This window comes from Prionailurus viverrinus, chromosome A2, assembly GCF_022837055.1.
Source record: "Prionailurus viverrinus isolate Anna chromosome A2, UM_Priviv_1.0, whole genome shotgun sequence".
Lineage (NCBI taxonomy): Eukaryota > Metazoa > Chordata > Mammalia > Carnivora > Felidae > Prionailurus > Prionailurus viverrinus.
Window position 1 is genome coordinate 34,452,814 of NC_062562.1, and position 6,438 is coordinate 34,459,251.

Consider the following 6,438-nt stretch of genomic DNA (forward strand, 5'->3'; position numbering starts at 1 on the left):
TAAGAGCTACCATGTGAGCAAAATCTTGAAGGAGGGGAGGGAGTGAGCCTGGTAGACATCCACAGAAAAAGTCTTCCAGGTAGAGGGAATGGCAAAGTGCAAAGGACTCAGGGCTGCAGGCTGGAGAGTGAGTAAATGGCCAGCCAGGCAGAAGGGAAGTGGGCGGGGTGGAAGGGTTGAAGTAGATGAGGTGGAAGAGATAAGAGCAGTGAGACTGTGCACATTCCGCTGGCTCTCTAATGGAAGGACTGTGGCATTTGCTTGGAGCAGAGTGAGGAGCCACTGGGAATTCTGAGAAGAGATGTGACACGACGTGGTGTTCTGACTGGAGGGTCACTTCTGCATCTGTATTGAAAAGAGACTCCTGGGAAGGTGAGTGCAGAGCTGAGAGACCATTGGAACTACTGCCCTAATCCGGGAGGATAGCTGGAGCTTGGACCAGTAGGAACTGGGAAACATTGTGAAGTTCTGCATATATTCTGGGGCTGGAATGCTAGAATATGCTTGGTTGAATGTGACAAATGAAGGAAGGAGTCAAGGATCCCTCCAAGGTTTGGAGCCTGAAAAGTAGAAGCATTTACTGAGATTGGCCCATGGTAATCACTGCACATGCATTAGACAACCCACTGCTCAGCTCGGTTAGGCTGGGAATATCATTCTACCCAGTTTATAGATGAAGAAACTGAGTTTTTCAAAACTTAACTCTTAGGACCGTAAGTACCTGAAGTAGGACTTGGACCCAGATGTCTGATACTAATTATCCCAGAGTCCAAACTCCCAAAGCCCCAGTTTTTTCCCCTCTAAAGAGGCTCTTATGATCTTAACTACACCCACAGAATTGTAACGATTGTATGAAAGGGAACATAAAAATGCTTCATAAACTGTAATGTGCTATACAATTCTGTTTGTTATCTATTGCCAAGGAACAAAATATCCCAAACTTTGTGATATGAGATAACAACTTATTATTATTTCTTTTGGTTCCAGAGGTGAGTAGGGCTCAACAGGGTGGTTCTTGCTTGGATGCCTTGGATAATCGTGGTCAGGAGTGCTGGGGCCAGGGTCCTCTCAAAGGCTTCCTCACTTACATGGCTGCTGGGTGATAGTGACTGTTGGTTAGGAGCTCAGCTTGGATTGTCAACTACAACACTAACACACGGCCTCTTCATGTGGCCTGGACTTCCTCAAAGCATGGTGGTTGCATCCCAACAGCAAACGTCCTGAAGAAGAAGAATCAGGTAGAATCTGTATGTTTTTTTTCATGATGGAGCTTGGGAGGTTACATAGAATCACTTGTGCCTTCCTGTATTGATTAAGGCAGTCACAGGCTTCCATTAGGTTCTAAGGAAGGGATGTAGACACCATCTCTTTTTTTTTCTTCATTTTTGAAAAATGTTTATTTATTTTTGAGTGGGGGGAGGGCAGAGAGAGAGGGAGACACAGAATCTGATGCAGGCTCCAGGCTCAGAGCTGTCAGCACGAAGCCCGACGTGGGACTTGAACTCGTGAACCGCGAGATCGTGACCTGAACCGAAGTCAGACGCTCAACTGACTGAGCCACCCAGACGCCCGTAGACACCATCTTTTGATGGGGGAATAGCAAGATCACAGACAAGTCCTATATGAAGAAAAGCATGTGGCGCGAGAGAAATGCCAAATGACCTTTGGCAAATACGACCTACAACAAAGTGGAAGATATTATAAGGGAAGTTCGGCAAGAGGTTTGACAACATTAGACACACTGGGTTTCAGCCAGGCACATGTACCCAGAGAAAATCAGAGCAGGTCCCTAGAAACAGCCTCCCAGGGCGGCCGCAGAGTAGACAGACAGCATCACACAGACGATGGTGGATGTCTGTGCCCAGATCAGGAGAATTCTGCTCCTTGTTGCGTTTTTTTCCTTTTTTTTTTTTTTTTTTTTAATGATTCGTTCCTAAATTTATATAAGGAGCCCCAGGTATTAGTGTTATAGAAAAAAATAAAAGCTATAGGGAAACATATCAGGAATACAAGTACTCATCTTCCCATCATACAGTCAGAACCAGTGTTAAGACTGGCGTTGGGGCTGATTGTCTGCCTGGATAGAGACCCAGGGCAGAGCACAAGGGCTTTGGGCCTAGAAATCCCACAGACGTAGGTTTCAATTTTCTTTTAGCTGGAAGATATTGGGCAAGTGACTGAACTTCTCTGTGCCTCAACTTCCCAATCTGGACAATGCTGATAATTATGAAATAATCATGATGTGGCCCAGGCACTAGAAACTAGTAAGTTCTCAATTGAGATCAGCTTGTAAAATCAGTATTAAATATATATATATATATATATTTTTTTTTTTTTTTTTTTTTTTTACAAAATATCTCACAAAAACAGCCTGCATGCTCTTTTGTATCTGCTTTTTTCATGTAACAATTTTATTTTGCACATATGGCTTCACGACTCTGGAAACAGGCACCTATATCGTTCATTGTCTTTATGAGATGCACACCTCCCCATTGTATACATGAACTGCAATTCATTTAGCAGTGTCTTTTTTTTTTAAATTTTTTAATGTTTATTTTTGAGAGAGAAAGAGAGAGAGAGACAGAGCGCTAGTGGGGGAGGGGCAGAGAGAGAGGGAGGCACAGAATCTGAAGCAGGTTCCAGGCTCTGAACCGTTAGCAAACCGTAGGGCTTGAACTCACGAACTGTAAGATCATGACCTGAGCCGAAGTCAGATGCTTAGCCGACTGAGCCACCCAGGCCCCCCACCGTTCAGCAGTATCTAATTGTTGGACATTTAGCTTTTCAAAAAATTATTTTTTGGGGGGCACCTGGGTGGCTCAGTCAGTTAAGTGTCTGACTCTTGATTTTGGCTCAGGTCACAATCCTGCAGTATGTGAGATCAAGCCTCATGATCAGGCTCTGTGCTCGCAGTGCAGAGCCTGCTTGGGATTCTCTTTCTCCCTCTCTCTTTGCCTCTTCCCTACTCATGTTTTCTCTCTCTCTCAAAATAAATAAATAAACTTAAAAATTTTTTCAAAAGAAAAAATTAGTTTTTATCTATTACACATAACACTGCAAAACTCAACTTAAATACTTACCTAATTATTTTCTTACTGCTTGGCACATTTGTTTAATAAACACATAAATATCGACAAATTTCTAGAAGTGGATTTGTCGGGCTCAAAGTGTCCAATTCAAGGTTTTTTTATTTGCTTTTTGTTGTGTAAAGTTGCAAAACAAGAAAGCCTTAAAATGGATTGTATAATGAATATCATTGTATGACTAGCATCTACATTTAGCCTGTTTATGTTTAGCCAAATATACTTAATCTATATTTTTCTTAAGCATTTAAAAATAAAACTTTCATCCTGACATTTTGGCCTAACACTACATCATATGTTTTTCATAAACATGAGGACATTTCCCTATATAACCATCAAATTATCATACATAACTAAATTAAATATAATTTGCTAATATTACCTAATACTAAGTTTAGTCGGAAATTTCTCAATTGTGCAAAATGCTTTCATATTCTTATATAGTGTTTTTTTTTTCAAATCAGACCCCGAGCAAGAGGCTGAATCACCTATGGCTGTTACTTATCTCTTAAGTGTCTTTTATTTATTTTTTTTTTTTTTAAATTTTTTTTTTTCAACGTTTATTTATTTTTGGAACAGAGAGAGACAGAGCATGAACGGGGGAGGGGCAGAGAGAGAGGGAGACACAGAATCGGAAAGAGGCTCCAGGCTCTGAGCCATCAGCCCAGAGCCCGACGCGGGGCTCGAACTCACGGACCGCGAGATCGTGACCTGGCTGAAGTCGGACGCTTAACCGACTGCGCCACCCAGGCGCCCCAAGTGTCTTTTAATCTAAAGTAGTCCCTACCCCCTCTATTTCCCCCCTTTAACATTGACTTGTTGAAGAGCTCAGGCTGGTTGACCTTGTCCCCTTCTGACCATTAAACCCCCATCTAAAGAAAAATCTCAGAAGTGATATGGTTGGACCAAAAGGCCATCCTGGTTGCAGGCAGTGTTCCTGGTGTGAGCTCTTAACAGCCTTCAGCTCTTAACTACGGCTCCAAAGTGAGGTCTTACATGCTAGACAGATGCTTTCAATTAGAAACGTTGGCTTTGGCAGGCCCCACCCACCCTTCTAACAGACACCCAAGGGTCTGCCCTTCAGCACAAAACTTCCTTAGGATAAAGGGGACCACCACAAATTAGTGCCAGAAATGATGCTCTGGTTTAATGGAAAAGGTGGCCTGACGTCCAACACGAGTGACGAAGATGTTCTGAGAGATTTCATTCCACTCCATTTAGAGGCAGGTGAGTTTCTCCCGGGTACATTTTTATTCCTGCTGGTGGGGTGGCTGAAGCAGGCCTTAAGAGTCACAGACATGCATTGAAATTCTGGTTCTATTATTAGGACGACTTGTTAGCTTGAAAAGAACCACTTAAAATTCCATTTTTTTTGGCACTCTGCTATATGCCAGGGACTGAGTTCTTTCTGGAGGACCCACCTGTCTTTCATCTGCTGGTCGGCGAAGATACTACCACTGAGAGATGAGCAGGTCTCTTCTCCAAGACAGGGCTTCTCAAACATTTATGTACATAAGAATCACCTGAAAGGCAAGGAGGTCTCGTAATAACCAGAGATTCTCCTGAGATTCTTTTTTTTTCTAATATGAAATTTATTGTCAAATTGGCTTCCATATAACACCCAGTGCTCATCCCAACAGGTGTCCTCCTCAATACCCATCACCCACCCTCCCCCACCTCCCACCCCCCATCAACCCTCAGTTTATTCTCAGTTTTTAAGAGTCTCTTATGGTTTGGCTCCCTCCCTCTCTAACTTTTTTTTCCCCCTCCCCCGTGGTCTTCTGTTAAGTTTCTCAGGATACACATAACAGTGAAAACATAAAGTATCTGTCTTTCTCTGTATGACTTATCTCACTTAGGATAGCACTCTCCAGTTCCATCCATGTTGCTACAAAAGGCCATATTTCATTCTTTCTCATTGCTACGTGGCAATGTTTCTCCTGAGATTCTGATTCAGTAGATAGGCGACCCAGGAATCGCCTTTTTTAACAACTACCCTAAGAGATTTTGACTCAGGTGGTCCAGGCACCATCTTTGAAGAAATCTGATCTTGGAGCCTCAGTTTACTTTCACTGATAGGTAGCACTTTATAGTGATTGCGAACCAGACATCCTTCTAGCTACTTGAAAACCATTGGCTATCAATCCTCATGGCCACCCTATTAGCTTGATATTCTTTGTACCAGTACTTTACAGATAAGGAAATTGAGGCCCAGAGCGGTTAAAAAATGTTCCCAAGGTTCACACTGATACTAGGAAGCAGAGCCTAATATGCTAATACGTGTGGAATATGCTGTTATAAATCTTAATTGGTTTGTAAATTCAAAAATTCGTAGAGTAAAAGGTGACTACCACTTGGTGGTGTGCGAAGAATATTTCCCACGATGATTAAAGAAGAATATCTGAGGTACTCTGTTATTCTATTGAAACTGAGGTCGGCTCTCCAGAGAGTGGATGAATGCTTGGCAAATAGAGAGCACTCAATACTGGCTTGTTGAACGAATGAATAAATATGCTCTAATATGTTCCGATACTCTGCAAATGTTAGCCCTTGAGCCCTTACACAGATGCTATGTTTCTATGTGTCCTTTCTTGATTTTTTTTTTCTTGGTCCAGTCCTGCTATAGCCATGCAATACTATGAAAGTCCAGTTGGTCAATCATGGCAACCGTGGCTTGTCACGTGACCTACCTGGATGCCTTTGTTTTCTCCTACCCAGCTGCCATGTGCAGAGGGTGGGAACATTTTTGAACTGAAGCTCTTCAGGGTAGAGTCCTGATACTGACTGAGTCACTGGTCATTATGAGACCATAGCCTGGTCCTTTAGCCACGTAAGTTCTCTACTTTGCTCACACAAAGGATAGTTCTCAAAATCACAGGTTTTTATTTAAATTTCAGCTCTGACAAGAGGGAGGTGGGTTAAATTCTTTGATTTTGACTTGCCACCTCTATCAGGTGAGGTGATGTCAGTAACTAGCAGTGAAGCCTTCAGAGATTTTTTCCTGTGTTTGAGTATCTGCTCAATTGCTTATCAGCTCTGCAAACCTTGGGAAAATAACTTGCCTTATCTGTAAAATGGAGTACATAATATCTACATTAGAGGCTTAAGGTAAGTCGGAATAGAATAGTACATTATAGTACAGTGCCAACCATATAGTAAGTTTGCAGTAACATTAGCCAAGTTATTGCTATGAAAAATGAAATCATCATACCTACTCTTTTCGAAATTTGAAAGAATGTTTGTAAATTACTCTGATGTTTTGTAACTGCTCTGTAAATAGTGATTGTTATGACTACTAACACTATACCACGAGGTTAAATTCCGAGATTTACAATACTTTTTTCCAGCGCTAATA